This window comes from Poeciliopsis prolifica, unplaced genomic scaffold (genome assembly GCF_027474105.1).
Source record: "Poeciliopsis prolifica strain line A6 unplaced genomic scaffold, Auburn_PproV2 SCAFFOLD038, whole genome shotgun sequence".
NCBI classification, from domain to species: Eukaryota; Metazoa; Chordata; class Actinopteri; order Cyprinodontiformes; family Poeciliidae; genus Poeciliopsis; species Poeciliopsis prolifica.
In genome coordinates this window covers 4,110,150-4,125,345 of record NW_026562413.1, presented here as the reverse complement: position 1 = coordinate 4,125,345, position 15,196 = coordinate 4,110,150, and the positions used below count along the sequence as shown (strand labels likewise).

The window sequence follows — 15,196 nt, the reverse complement described above, 5'->3', positions numbered from 1 at the left end:
AATTATATCTTTCACAGTCAAATTAGTATTAGCTGAATTTAAAAATCTATGAATATGTGTTGATTAGCGACTGAATTTATGGTTTATGCTTCTGTTCTGTGGTCCCAGAGATGTTTCATCACTGTCACTCGTCAGACATTTAAATAGAATAAAATAATTATTAATGTTAAAATTGAAAGCCCTGGTCTTTCTGTGTTAAGTAGATGACGGATAAAACTCTCTTTTGTTAAAAAGGTCACTTATCTGCTGTGGCATAGCAACACAACATTTGTCTTCTGCAACGACATAAATTGAAAGCTTTAGGATATTCTGTATGCTAATGTATTTTATTCTAACTGTGCCATTAAAGGCAAATATAAACTTCTAGACAACCATAATATGCAAACGGCTCTGTGTTTAAACTGTGTGTAAAGTTAAGTAACAGCATGAATCTATTGTCAGCGTGATATCACCTGATGTACCCACAACCAGAAAAACTGTGATCAGCCAGTGTGAGATCCTGTGCTAAATGCAAATAGATTAGTGAGAACTTGCTAGTGGATGTCCATGCGTGTGCACGGTTATGACAGAAATACTGCAGAGAACTCAAGAACAGCACAGTTATTAATAGATGTGGTTCAGTGTGTGAATATTGAGAAGAACAAACATACTCTTAAAGGAACGTGACACTTGAATTCCCCTTCTCTGCTATGCTGAATTTATTGTTGTGTTTAGTTATTCTTGAAATAAGAAAAATTCCTAGCAAGTAGCTTTGACATATTTGTTGGTTGGAGGGTTAACTCCTGAAACAGGAACATTAGCAATAGTTTTGAAATAACTCTACAGCCTAAAGAGGATGTAAAATTACAAGATATTTAGGTTTAGGTTATTTGTTCAGTATGTGTGAGTGCATGTTTCATTATCATCAGTGTGTTCATGTGCAGTTGCTAATGGCTTTTTGGTTAACCAGTGGAGCGTACAATAACTATGTGTCAAACATCCTCGGAGTGCTCATTTGACAAGTGTATTCAGTTTTCATAGGCCATGCATGAGTAAATTGCCTCTGAGAGTGAACTATAGAATACACAGGCGTAGGAGGAGAAGACATGGACAAAAGTAGGAAGGTCAAATGAGGGAATAAAGAAGATGCATAGAGCCTAAAGCTAGAGTGAGAGACAAAGCAAACCAGTTTGAATGACAACATTTAAAACACATAGACCAGCCAGGGAAGAGCGATTAAATTTGTGTACAGAATGACGAAATACAAAAAACAGAACTAACAAGCTCTGCAGGAACATTATTTCCCCAGAACACGCAGATGCTTTAACAACGTAAGCAAATTAGGAGTCCAATCTTATTGGCCATGCAGATAAACGATGAAGATTTACACAGAAAACATTTTCATGCTGCTGAGTCGAACTCATTCCCTCGCCTTAGAGAAAAAAAAAAACGACATGAATCTAAATGTTCAAAAATACTAAAGACAAAAAAAAAAAAAGCTTCTTATAATGTTTCAGTTGCATTAGGGAAAAGGCAAAAAGGTTTAAAATAACCTGTAGTTGTATGCTTCTGTGGCGTAATAGTTTTCTCTTTTGGTTTCAGGTTCAAAAGATCCTTTATCTTATGATTTTGGTTTCAGATAAACGTGTGTAAAATTAATAACGCATAAATAAGGCTAAATGTTTTTATCAAAGGCAGAAATGACAGATGAAAAAAAAATTACATTATCTTTATCTGTGGATTTTATTCAGATTTAATTCTATTGCTTAAAAGCTACAATTGACAGTTATCTCTCAAATAAGTACCAGCCTAATTCGATTTAAAACAATGTCAACCTCAATTGTTTTACACTTTTCTTGGGTTGATGTGATAAATAATTGATACATTGGATAAATACATTGAATTAATTGTAATAGATAACTTGCTTGTTGAAAAATTCATTTTGTACTTCCCTGGTTTTGTCCTAAAGTATGGGGCACTGCTTCTATATTTCTCTAAGGACTATATAGATACGTATGAAACAGCCCCTAACTCACCACTACAAGTTTAAGACAATAATATTGTAATTCATATGTTGACAAGCTGTGCATTGCTTTAAACTCTACAATGTTTAGCATTTTCTCAGTAGCATTTATTTTTGATTCCTCTTAGGTTTGAACAGATTTCTAGAAAAATTGTTAAGATCTGTCTCAGTTTAGTATTGCTACTGTTCAAATTCATAATTTAAATGTGCCACCATTGCAGGGTAATCCTTCTAACCTGCTTCGAGGTGACAGTTTTATTCCCACCTTACACTTTTAGTACAATTTGTCTAATTAGATCTTCTTTCTCGTTCTTACCATCAGTTCGTCTTACTCAGCCATTTCCACTCTCTTCATCTGTGTGTCTGAGATCCAAACATATCATTGCTTAGGTTCAGAGGAGGGTACTGCAGAGCTCGTCTCCCTGTAGAGTTTACCAGAGTGTGTGTGTGTGTGTGTGTGTGGTGTGTGTGTGTGTGTGTGTGTGTGTGTGTGTGTGTGTGTGTGTGTGTGTGGATGTGTGTGTGTGTGTGTGTGTGTGTGGATGTGTGTGTGTGTGTGTGTGTGTGTGTGTGTGTGTGTGTGTGTGTGTGTGGGTGTGTGTGTGTGTGTGCCCTACAAGTATTGCTAACTGTCTCAGGAGTGCTGTGTTAGTCTTTGAAGATCTACAAATGAAAGAGAAAGAGAGGGAGACAGAAGCTCATGCAGCCTTATTTTTTCTTCTTTTATCACATTCAGCCTCAACTTGGTTTCTGTGTTTCTTCTGTAGTTATTTTTCTTTGAATTATTCTTTCTGTTATCAGTTTCTCCTCATCTGTCGCACTTTTTTTTTCTTTTCTGTCTGCGTCTTATCTGGTTTCAGCTCAAAGATACTGTTTTCATTCTGCAGTGTTTCAGAGTCTGGTTGTAAATACTTTTAATAATTTTCACTTCCACTGCAGACAGAAGGGGGAGATGAAAAGGAAAGATTTTATAAAACACACTATGAAAACAGCAACCCACCACAGTCTGATGCACATTTTCGCTGACACACTTTGGGTGAATGAAAAGAAGGAGATGTGCCATGGTTTTTTTAACCAGAGAACTGATGTCTTTGCAATGAACAGTTTTTTTTCCTCAGGTGGTGAGTCTGTGCATGATCTTGTGCAGAGCTGGCCCATTTTTAAAAGTAGGCCACGGTCAACAAACATCCCTCTAACCTTGGTTGAAGAAAATTACACAACCATACACATTTTTTTTGTACCTTAACAGCTTTATGCAATCTGGTTAAACAGTACCTTGCAAATAAATTCGTTTACATTTATGTGTTTTACATTTTGTCATGTTACAACCACAACATTTAATGTGTATTATTACACTTTTAATGTTAGATTAACAACAAGTGGAATATTACTATGAAGTAGGAGAGACAGAACACAGAACGTTAAATAAAATATATGCATACAATCTGAAAAGTGTGGCAGGTTATGTATTCATGTCTCTTCTAGCTTTGACCGCTTATTTATGGATGTTGTTCCCCATTCTTAATTGTTAGATGACTCAAGTTTGCTATAATGGATGAAGACACTGACAAGAAAGATGAACCCTGTGTTTTGTTTTTGTCCTCACAAAATATAAATTTTCAGACAAGTCAGAAACCAAAATAGGAAAAAGTTAAGTTTTCTTACCAGCCATAACCTCAAAATTTGATATGGCTTCCAAGTGTTTAAAATATAGCAATAGCTGCAGATCTTTATTTACACATCTGGTGGTTTGTTCCTCAATAAATCTTTCCCACATATAAATACATTTACAACCTCCAAATGGTACCACTGCCTTATGTTGCAAACCGTATTTATCTGAGTCATATAAGTGAACAATTTTCCAATTCTGATTGTTATACACAAATGTAAAACCCAATAAAGAAATAAATATTTTTTATTTTTATCTGTATCCCACAGATAGCATGATTTTGCTACCCCTCTGAAAATGTTCTGGGGGGCGCCACTGTTTCAGCTACAGCATGGTTAAGTTTAGTGCGATGTTCCTACATCACAGTTCTGATGTCAGAGCTAAATTAGTCACAGGCATCCCCACAGCATGATGCTGCCACTACAGCTTCCTCCATGTAGGCTAGAAAATAAAACTGCTGATCTCGTGAGGTTTAAAAGCCTGAATGTAAACAGCATGTAAAGTGCATGTCTCATTTTTCAGATGTAAGCCGTATGTTCTTAAAAGTTCACAGTCAATTGCTACTTTGTGTTAGTCAGTAATATAAAATCCCATTATATACATTACTTTTTTCTGTATGTTTGACTATCCTAAAGTGAACGTTATCCTAATCAAATACTTAAATCTGGTCTTTTAATTTGAAAACAAACAAGAACATGGGATTTTTTTTTTTAATTACCAGCATTAGTTAGAAGTTTTGTAAATTACAGGTTTAAAGTCCTCCAGCTTTTTGACAACTTCTTCAGGCATGTTACTTCATATGCACTCTACAGATGATGATGCAGTGAAAGCTTTTATTAATATAAAAAATTATTGATTTTCAAATATTTTTTGTTCCAATATTTATTCTCCATGTCCTGTTAGCCTTTTGAAGTCTCCCAAAGAGTTTAATAAGTTTTAGTTCAGTAGAGACGGCCAAGCTCTGCTTGTGTTTCTCTGTGTTGTGATGGTTGTATTGTGTCTTTGTTGTTTGCTTCTCAATGGGAAGTCATCTGAGAGGAAGGCCAGCGTATTTGTGTGCAAGTGTACGACTGGTAACCCGATGAGACACATGTGAGAAGCTGAATGATGTATCTTCTTACAAGTCACCCAAGGTTGCTGTGCTAGATTGGAAAAAAAAAACAAAAAAAAACTGAAGTTCATAGAGAGACAGACGATTTTCTTTTCCTGCTGAAATAAGTCTGAGATAAATAAAGACATTCTGTAAAGAGAATAAATTCAATTCAGCCTCTTAATGAAACCGACAACATCCTGTTTTTTCAAAATGTATGCTATATTATTGAATGGCTTTGATATTCCTGTAGAAAATTTTGCAAAAATATTGAGTCACATATGTGTTTATAGCTGGAGATAGGCACCAGCACCTCCTGACCCCACTATGGACAAGGGTGAACAGAAAATGGTTGGATGGATGAATGTGTTTATATTTTGTCTCCAAAGAACAATACTTTCTTGTATTCTTTCAAAGTGGGTTAGATCGTTATTTATTCAGGTTGTGCATGCTGTCATTTGAATAGTTGCTGTTCTTTCATTTGTTTTCAATCCAGTTGTTCACGATTTTGCTGCCCTAATTCACTCAGATCAATGAACCATTTTGGCATAAAAGATCAGAAAAATATTGAAGACAACAGGTATGGACTGGTTACATATCTTAAGGCAACATTTTACAAACTTGGTTTCATTTGACAGCCACTAAACTTTATTTTAAGTGACCAGAAATATATTCTTCCTATCCAAAAATAACATTTTGTCTCATCAAACATAATATTTGTTGGACAAATCCATGATTTTGAGATAGATTGAAATGATTTCATAGTACTGCTATGATGGATATGTTGAACTTTATTTCTACATGTAACAATGTAAGGATAATATCCATTTTTACTAGTTTGCTCATTGTGTTTTTAATGTGATTTTTAAATAAATGTTCAGATGGCTTGTTAATATCCGCTTGTTAATAGCTTTCAGAGCAGAAAAGAAAAAAAAATGGCAACATTTTGCTCAATAAGAACATTTACTCAGTTATTGAAATCAGTTAAATCGGTTAGTTTTAATTAATTAATTGATTCAGTCTTCCACTACTGTCTACATTTGTTAAACAATTTAAAAATATATACAAATATTTCACTTGGTAAAACAATCGTTAGATGAAAGACTTGTACTCATTGTAACTAATCGAAACAGGAGACTCTTGATTTCCATATGTATGTCTGTCTGTGTATCAAAATAATAAATTATATATTTATGATAACCTGTTGGTTAAGGGAATGTCCTGTCAAACATGTAGACACAACCTACCTAATAACTCTACAAAGACGTAAGTCCAAAAGGGAACATTACATTATAACCATTTTTAATTATACAGTTAATACTTATCCAGTCAACCGGGTCACAGGACTCTCCCAGTTTTAGGTTTAGAAACATTAAACTTTCGTAAGCATTGTTCTGAAGAATTTGCTCACATCTGATGACATGATTAAATGAAACATGTCCAATTTGAACTGCAGAAATACTCCCCTTTGCTAATTTGTTAATCATACTAATATATTTTATATAAATAAGTGTATCAAAGCTCAGTTTATAACCTAGGTTTGAAAACTAAAATGTGACTGTATTCTAACATTTTCCACATGGTCTCACGCAATGGGTTTGTTCTGTTTGGCCTGATTATTTGCTAGCGATTGCGTTCACTTTGACAATTCTCAGTTATGTCACAAAGTTGATTTGCAACAAATTGTTAACATATCCCTCATTTCATATTGCTTCACACCGTGAGCTGCAGGACTTGGACCTCAAACACACACGGACATGGACAGACAGCAGGCAGGTCCAATTGTCTGGTTGCCGGGCAATGAGCTCACAGCAGTCGACCATAACAACCTCATCTCCATCAATCAGGCATAGAGTGCTCTACTCTAGTAATGATGCTGTCACACACTCTCTCTCACATACAGCCCACTCACTACATGCTTTTCTCATCCTCTTTTTTTTTTTTCGACCTTGCTTTGCTTGTAATTGTGCGTGTCTGCAGCGTGAGTGTTGAATGAGTGTGAGTGTTTTTGCAAAAATACAGCAGGGGATGATGCAATGTGCTTATTGTATAAGGTGTATAAATCTTGCACACATGTGAAAAGCACCCACATTCACCTTCACAGGCTGGAAATTTAGGTGACATTGAAAGATTTTGTCTATCAAGGTTGTTTATCCTTCAGTGCTCTACGGCACACTCCTGTGGTCGCAGACTTTCACGTTAAGAGTTTCTGTAAAAGCACGAGAAATCACTGACATGTGCCTCTGCAGCGAACAAATCCTCTGTAGCTTCAAACATTATCTGGACTTGCCAAAAGTGCCTCATTGGGGTCGGGAAGGACAAAGAAGCTGTATCCTTCACAGACATTTTCAACACAACCGTACAGATTTAAGATCAGTTCATAGATTTGCTTGAAAGGACCTGATTAATTTTGCACAAAGTGTAAGTGTGGTTCATTATTAGCTGGAAATACCACCTTCTTGCACTTCAACACAGACTCATAAGCGAAACAAACTCCGGGGTACAGACATTTAGAAACACGCCCACATTCTCGAGTCCAGCTGTGCCTTTGCCAGGCACGGGGGGCCAGCACATTGAGGTGAAGAGAGTGGCAAGAACAGTAACCGGCAGATCAGGGCCAATTAAAAATGTTCAGCTCGGTGTGTGTGTGTGTGTGTGTGTAAAAGAGCGAGTTAGTGTATGTGTCCTTGTTTGTCTGCCAAAGAGAGGCTTGGCACAGAAATCTCGCTTCCTTTTCTCTCAGCATGCTCTCTTAATGCAGAAGCAGACACTCACAGACACATTTGAAGTTTGTTGTCCCCATTGTCTCTTTATTGTTTATTTTGTCTGAATGTGTTTATGGTTTATTTATATACTTAGCTGCAGTAAAAAAATGAGGGAGGACATGTTTGTAAATCTTTGTGAGAAATAAAAAAAATATATATAGGACCTTATATCTTTTAGGCATCACAGGTAGTGGTTGCCAAAAACGTTGTATCGTTAAATTTTAACTCCCGCAATAACTTTCTTAATAGCAGAGTGTTGTAAAGCGTATTCAAACCTGAACTCAACCATGGTAATTGAGTTGTTTGACTAAAATGGCCCCAGAACTAACAAAGTTGTCATTTTTATGCAATTTTTTTGCATTTATGTACTGTAGCTGTGAATAAATGACTGAACATTTGCTGCCATCTGTAGAGCAGAGCTATGTTATAATCAGCTCAGTGATAAAATGTCAGTACTTAACAACAAGACAGCGGATCAAAGGAAAATTGGACAATCCAGATCTTTAGTTGGTTTAGTTGTTTAACAAAGATTTCCAGGGCTTTGTGCCTCTCCAACTCTCTCCTTCCTCTGTGTCTGCGTACAAAGTCAGAGATGACTTGCATAGTCCTGCAGTCATTTTCAGCAGTTGCCGTACTATAATTATTGCAAAAGCTGTTGAGAATACTGCTTTACAAATTTAATATGACCTAAATGGCACTTCTGAGATCCCTTAATGCACATTTCTTATTAGGTGGTCATAATATCTGGTCATATTGAATGTTTGGATTATGGTTTCGGGTGACATGACTTGTGTTACTGTAAGGTTGTGATAGCCTTGGAAAGTTGAGCTGTGGTTGAGGGAGGCATTTCCTCTACAATTTTGTGATGGTCAGCCACTTGGATTACACACCCACGAAAAAATTCAATGCATTCTTCTGTCTTAAGAAACTAAACAGCTGTCAGACACTACGTCAGCTCCTGAGGCATTTCATCTATGCGTACGTGTTCCTGTGACCGTGATTGTCCGCAGTGCCTTTAACAAATGAGCTGGAATTGGCCTGGTTCAAGGTAGAAAGGAGAGAACAAAAAAGCCTTGCTAAACATGAACATTCAGTGTGGGTTTGGTCTTTTATAAGGTGTATTTTCTCTGCTCTTATCTTTCTTTACATTACATTTATCTTGCAGAAGATCAAAGTTCAAGAAAAGAAGAGCCTCCTGAGAATAAATATTTTTTGACGTCGTGCCTACAGTTTCAAGGTGGACATTTAGAACAGACTCAGCAGAACTGTGTGCATCAAGAAAACATTTTGCAACCACAGTGCCTGTACATCTGGCAAAGACTGAATGTGAAGAATGTGATCTCTAAAACAGATGAAGTGATGGTTGAGTGGACAGAAGTATTCGTAGTCTAAATATGCCAGCATGCAGTCTAGCAAAGAGCAACACTCACAGAGAGAACATTTGGTCCAGATCACTGCACACAGTTGCAGAAACACATGCTTGATCATAAACTTATTACTCACTTCGTCCAAAAACAGCAGAAGGACAATCACACAATGGATTGAAGATTTGTATACAAATCACCCATTTGGTCCGTTAATAGCGAAAAAAACACTCATCGGTTTATCTTTAATTTGTCGCCGTAAACAATTTATTAAATGTTGTGTGAAAAACTACAGCCATAAAGCAAATATAAACTGCAAATGCATTCATTGGAATTTAGGTTTCCCATTTCCATACTTTAAAGATCTAATAGGACACACGCTCATTTGTTTTCAATTATTACACTGTTAAAAGTGCAAATAACAGTCCATTTTAAGTTACTTTTTTTTTTTGTTAGGTTTTGGTTGCCCTAGTCACCGTTACTGAATGACAGATAAGACTGGAAGAAGGACAGAGAGAGAATCTAACTGGGGGCAGCTGCATTGAGAGCCTCCGTTCGTCGTGCGGCTGCTCTACCTATACCTATCTATAACATTAGATTTTGTTATTATTCTTTTCTTTATAGAATCCATAATGCCACAAAATCCTTTGGAAATAAAAAAAAAACAGTAACAGATTTACTCCATGTGATATTATTACATTTTTTAATTCTTAATATTCCTAATTTAATCCCTCATTCATCCAAATTTGTAAAAGTTAATGAAGACATTGGACATCCTGGACTTGTTTTGGACTCAGTCACTGTTTATAATTTTACCCCAAACATCCAACTTCTTTTCACTCCTTAAGAATAAAACAACGGTTTCAAATATGTCTCTCAAACTAATGCTGTGTCAATTTTTGACAAGTAAGGCTACTGCAATATGACAGTATCCAAGGAGTGATTTGTAAGAATTAAACTACAAGATTATGACACTCAGAGTTCATGGAGGAGCGCAAGAATATAAAAGTATTCCATTCAAGTGGCATGATTGTTTCTCTGTTCAAATCTGAATCACTTTTCAAGTCCCATAATAGTTCAGAGTAGCTAATGGACTGCTTTCCCTCTGTAAATTTCTGACCATCTCACTGTGTAAAACCCCATCAGTTCTCTCGGGTTATCAGGTGCAGACCTTTTAGCTGTTCCCAAAATTAGATCCAAGCCTTCTGAGGATGCGCTTACTTACTGAGGCCCTGTTCTCTGAAGCCAGCTTCCTGTAGACCTCAAATCAGAACAAAATGTGTACGAATTGGAAAACAAACTTCAAAGCTTTCCTGTTCTCACCAGTACACAGGTGTGGGTTTTTTTTTGTGTTTATTTGTGCGTACTTCCAAACCTGAATCATGCTTCAAATTCTCAGTTTTGATAAAAGTCATGTTGGATCCACACAGAGTCCAAATTCATCAACGAAACATTACCTTACTGGAATTGTGCATTGCAGGCAACCTAAACCTTTCATTTATTGAATTATCAGAAAGCCATACTGGAAACATTTTTAGATAGCATATAATAACTTTTCTCTTGTGTTTTTCCAAAAAAGTTGGCGAATGTTTATTTTTTTTTGGTGCATAACTCAGTCTTTGTCCTGCTTTGCTTTCATCCTCATCATCTTCCGCCACCCTTTTTGCTGACCTTCTTCAGCTTTTTATGCTCCCTGCTGTGCCTCACTGGCTATGCCAGTGTTGTTCTCCCAGTGAGTTTGTATATCTGCCTCTTCTCTGCCACCATCTGTTTCTCTCTATCTCACTGCTTGCCGGTCTATTTCATTCCTATTCCTCTCTTTCTGTGTCCTTAATTCTCACCACCTTTTCTTCTCTTTCGCTTTTCTACATTTCGTGCCATTTAGCTATCTGTCAATTTGTTGTTACATTCTCTGTGTATCGTCTGATAGATTTGATGAATTCCTTTGCTAGGTGGCATCATTCAATCTATTCGCGCAGTCGTCATCTACTTTTTTCTTCCTTTGACTCCTTTGAAACAACTTTGTTCATTCAAACCCTTCTGCTTTGTGTGTAAAGCCAGTTTAATTCATGTAAAGGCTTTAGTTTAGCTCCACACTAAAGCCCACCACAGAATCCGATTGATTTTCTCACATCTGACGTTGGATATTCATTTTCTCCTTTTCTCTCTCTGCCTCACTATTCCATTGTTGTATTTTGTGCTCACAGTTGCTCTCAATCCTTTGTAGAATTGAGTCGTCATGCATATTATAAAAGCGTGCATGGAAAGGCATCTCCTACTGCCACTAATGTATCCTTCAGACTGTAATTCCTGCCTTGCCTGTAAGAGTGCTTTAGAACAATAAGAAAGTCGCCCACATTCACTCCCACTCTGCCAACTCTTTTTTTTTTGTGTGTCTTTGTCACACTCATAAAAAGTGGGTCAGTAGGATGTTTGGAATCCCTTAAACATTCACTGGCAACCCCAACTCTCTACTGCAGCTTATTAACAGCAGGGAGTTTGTGTCTTGTTTCTCCGTAACATCCACATCATTCCAAGACAAGCAGATTAATTAGTCCCACAGAGTATGTGTACGCTGTCGACAATCACCTGATCTGTCTGTTACGGTGCATGTGGGTGTTTCACAAGTCGGCGTGTTGCACGTTTGATATCTTTAAAGCTGATCTGGAGATTCTTTTAATTTGACAGGTCCTAGGTGATGTGCAAGTGTAAAACCCATCAAAGGGAATGTTTAAATTATGTCCCCATCGATAAGAGCCGTGAAAGCTGGCTGATCTCAATCGATTAGGTTGGGGAACTGGTTTAATGACTGTCAGTCATCAGATGTATTTGCATCTCCTGATTATTACCCTTCATATAGAACTAGGCAGGTTCTTACATTATGCAAAAAGAAGCAACTTTCTTTTTCTCAAAATCCTCCATTAAATCACACTCCATTAACTCCATCCTTTTGCAGAATCATTTCTATTTGCTTTTGAGAGGAAAGATTTTTCTCGAAATTCAGAAGTTTACTGACACTAACAGTGGGGTTTAAGCAATTTTTGGAAACCTGTTTGATGGTAACATCAGAAACATGCCATTCTATTCTATTACAATTTTAAAGCTTTGCTTGAGGAACATTGTTGTGACGTAATTCATCTGATCACATGTTGCTCTTACAGTTTGAATACCGTCAATAGCTAATAATAGTTAATAATTTAAAAGTCACAAAGTTAAACATCTTAATATATAGTTACTCTTGCATAAGCAGTGTTTGTCTGAAGAATGACTTTTTGCCCTTCTCTCAGGATTTATTTTTCTTTTCAGAATATGACATTTTCTGAGCTTCATTTCCTTCCACTAATAAAACAATCACCAACATTAATATAATTTGATCTTAAATTGTAAGCAGGGCAGCATAAACATTTCTCTTTAGGTGTTTTGACCACAAATCTTCTTTGCTGGTCTTTTGTAGAAAATGGAAACATTATATACTAACTTTTATGAACAGAAACATCATCCTAATTTCTTTAACTGCAATGTTGGGTTAGGGTTATGTTATCCATAATTCCTCAAACCATTGCTGTCTCTACACAGATATAAAACAGTTTTTCCTTATGCAAAATGTGCTGTGTCGTGATGAGAATAGGTTAATGCAGACGTTTTTTTTTTCCTCAAGGCTTTTTGCCTGAAATGTTTTTTGAAGGAAGTGTTAAAATTCACACTTTATGGTGGATAATAACATCTTTGCAATTTGTGGCTCTCGCTAGCAGACATACAGATACATCCTGAGCTTTCTCTACGAAGGCATTCTTCAATGTGTTTTTTTTTTCGTAGGCTTGCAAGGCTGTATATTTTCTTATCAAAAGTTTAAAACATCACATCAAAGCTGTGAAAGTAGCTCTATTCACATGTTTAGTTTAACATTTGTCGTTATTTTCCAGGGAGTGCTGAGTCCCTCAGTCCACGTTCCTCATTGTGGGATATAGTCTGGAAACCTCTCCATGGCCTTTGCTGCTTGCTGACAAACAAGGAATCTGGAGCAGTTGTGTTGAATGAGGTGAGAATGTAACATTTGGCAATTTGAATATTTAGCTACTTGTGTTCTTAAGCGGTTTCTCTTCAGATATGGATAAGTTAGCTACAGATCAAGTTGTGTCTCTAGCTATAAGACAAGGCTCACCGCTGAGTCATTACAGACAAACTGCTGTCACACTGCTGTTCCGGCCTAAAAGCTGTAAGTCTGACTGTCATGTTTAATCTGATGTTATTAGCTCTGGCATCAAGGACTTTCCAGCCTTGTGTTCTGCATTGCCAGGAGGCCAGTTCCACTGATAAACCCGTCAATCTGGCAACTGCACAAATGAATGTCAAATAAAGTGAGTTTGCGATTTTAATGGAGTGGCACCACATAATCTGAATTTTCTTTCTTTGCTTAAGCTTTGAACCACATCACATTACAAACATAATCGAACTCTTATAGTAAGTGGCTCACTTGTCTAATATTCATTATTTGTTATGCAGCATAATTAGTTGACCAAAACAATTTAATATATCACTTATTCAGTCAGCTACTCTTTGACGTTATGGTGATAGATAAGAAGGTCTCATTTAGATGCTTAAATTAAGCCAGTGAGACTCAGCTAATGAAGATAAGATTTGTTAACTGCATTCGTTGTGATTGGAGGAGATAAATCTTTAGGTTAATTGAATTCTGCATTTGAACTGCTTATATTTATTATTTTTGAAGAAATGCTAATCTCAAGGGAAGACGTTCTCACTCCTTGTCTCCACTGAGACTTCGGATTGCTGGGTCAGTTGCAGAGTGTAGCAGCTTTTGGAGCTGCTGGCGATTATCTAACAGACGTTTCAGCTGAGCACATATGTAAGGTCAAGGATATGAACCCAGACGTTTTTCAAGTGAGTCATGAAAATCAACTTGAAACAGCTATTTTAGTTAAGATAGGGCCATTTTTAATAACTTTTGAGATGCTCTGTTTCTTTGCTTTATTCAATAGAATAAATTGCCAGCTGCTCGATTTTACTTTATTTTTTTCCGTATCATTTTTTGTTTATTTTAATATTTAACATGTGAAAAGATGCTTTGTTAGGTGCTTTCAGGGGAAATTCAACATAAAGTCATCATGAAAAACATTCTGCTCGTTTTGTGCAATGGAAGTGGTTTTTCCAACTCTGTGGGTAATCATCTTATACAATGACTAGAAATATTTCCAAAACTGAGTTACCAATAGATTATGGTAATCCAAAGAGACAACTGGGATAGCATCCCGTTCCTCGACCGTCCGTTGTGTAAAGTTAGCCAATGTGATTGTGTTGGTCACTCTGGCAAGAATAGCACATCAAACAGATCCTGCAAGTGACCAGTGAGGGTGAGACTGAAATGAATAACTGACCTTACATCCACATTCTGAAGTAATTCTTTGATAAACCCCCTGGTGTAGGGGTGACAAATTACACCCTGGTTCCTAAGAGTGGATGTAAGGGATAGATGCTGGTCATAGAATCTCATGTTGACATCGATCTGCCTTGACATGACCTCCATTGATGACTAGAAGATTGGATCCCACACCATCACAATACCTCCACCAAAAGCTGAACATTTGGCAAAACTTTCATGGTGCAACTCACAAACTCAATTGTGGTACACGACCCACAAATTTATTTTTCTTACAATCCTTTCACAGCCTTTCCAATGACATAAGGTTTACTGCCTAGAAGCTTCCACAAAAATATATTTCCTTTTTTGTTCTAATTTTATTATTTTTCACTTTGACCGTGCTCCTTTAAGTGAGCAAGACTGTTCTTCACAGTTCAAGCTCCTTTTTTTTCCTGCCATTCAAACAGTAAGAAGTGTGAGTGCCTTTGAGAGAGAGAGAAAGAGAGTTAGTAGTATCCTTAGCTAGCCGGGGAAATCTTGGCTCCAAGGCGTATGGGAAAAGTGCTGCTGGCAAATCCATTATGCTGTCCTCTTGAAACAAACACAACCCTACTTTTTTTTGTACTTAAGAGGTCATCATGTTTGCTCATTTGTTCTGAACTGTAATCTGCACATTTTCTTATCATAATTATTATTTTACCACACCGCTTTTCTGTTTTATAACTGTTCAAACAACAAACACTTCAATGTTCTTTGTGTCTCCTTGTCTCGCTTAATAATTTTCATATATGTGAATAAATACACACTCACACACATGCACACTTACTAAGGGGAGAAAGACCAAGTGCCTTGTGCAAAGAGGGAGCTGTTGTAGTACTATATTATGCCTTGAGGCCCAAAGCCAGGGTTTAACCATCACTCACTCACAC

At 36.8% G+C, this 15,196-nt stretch overlaps 1 protein-coding gene across 3 annotated transcripts in view; it reads left to right on the top strand.

Moving 5' to 3' along the window:
* atxn1a (ataxin 1a) overlaps positions 1-15,196 on the top strand; it is a 96,021-nt gene that overhangs the window by 53,491 nt on the left and 27,334 nt on the right. For all 3 annotated transcript variants that reach the window (XM_055053740.1, XM_055053739.1, XM_055053741.1), the window contains one exon: positions 12,814-12,929. The gene's annotated coding sequence lies outside the window, so the exon portion shown is untranslated. The remainder of the gene's footprint in view (positions 1-12,813; positions 12,930-15,196) is intronic.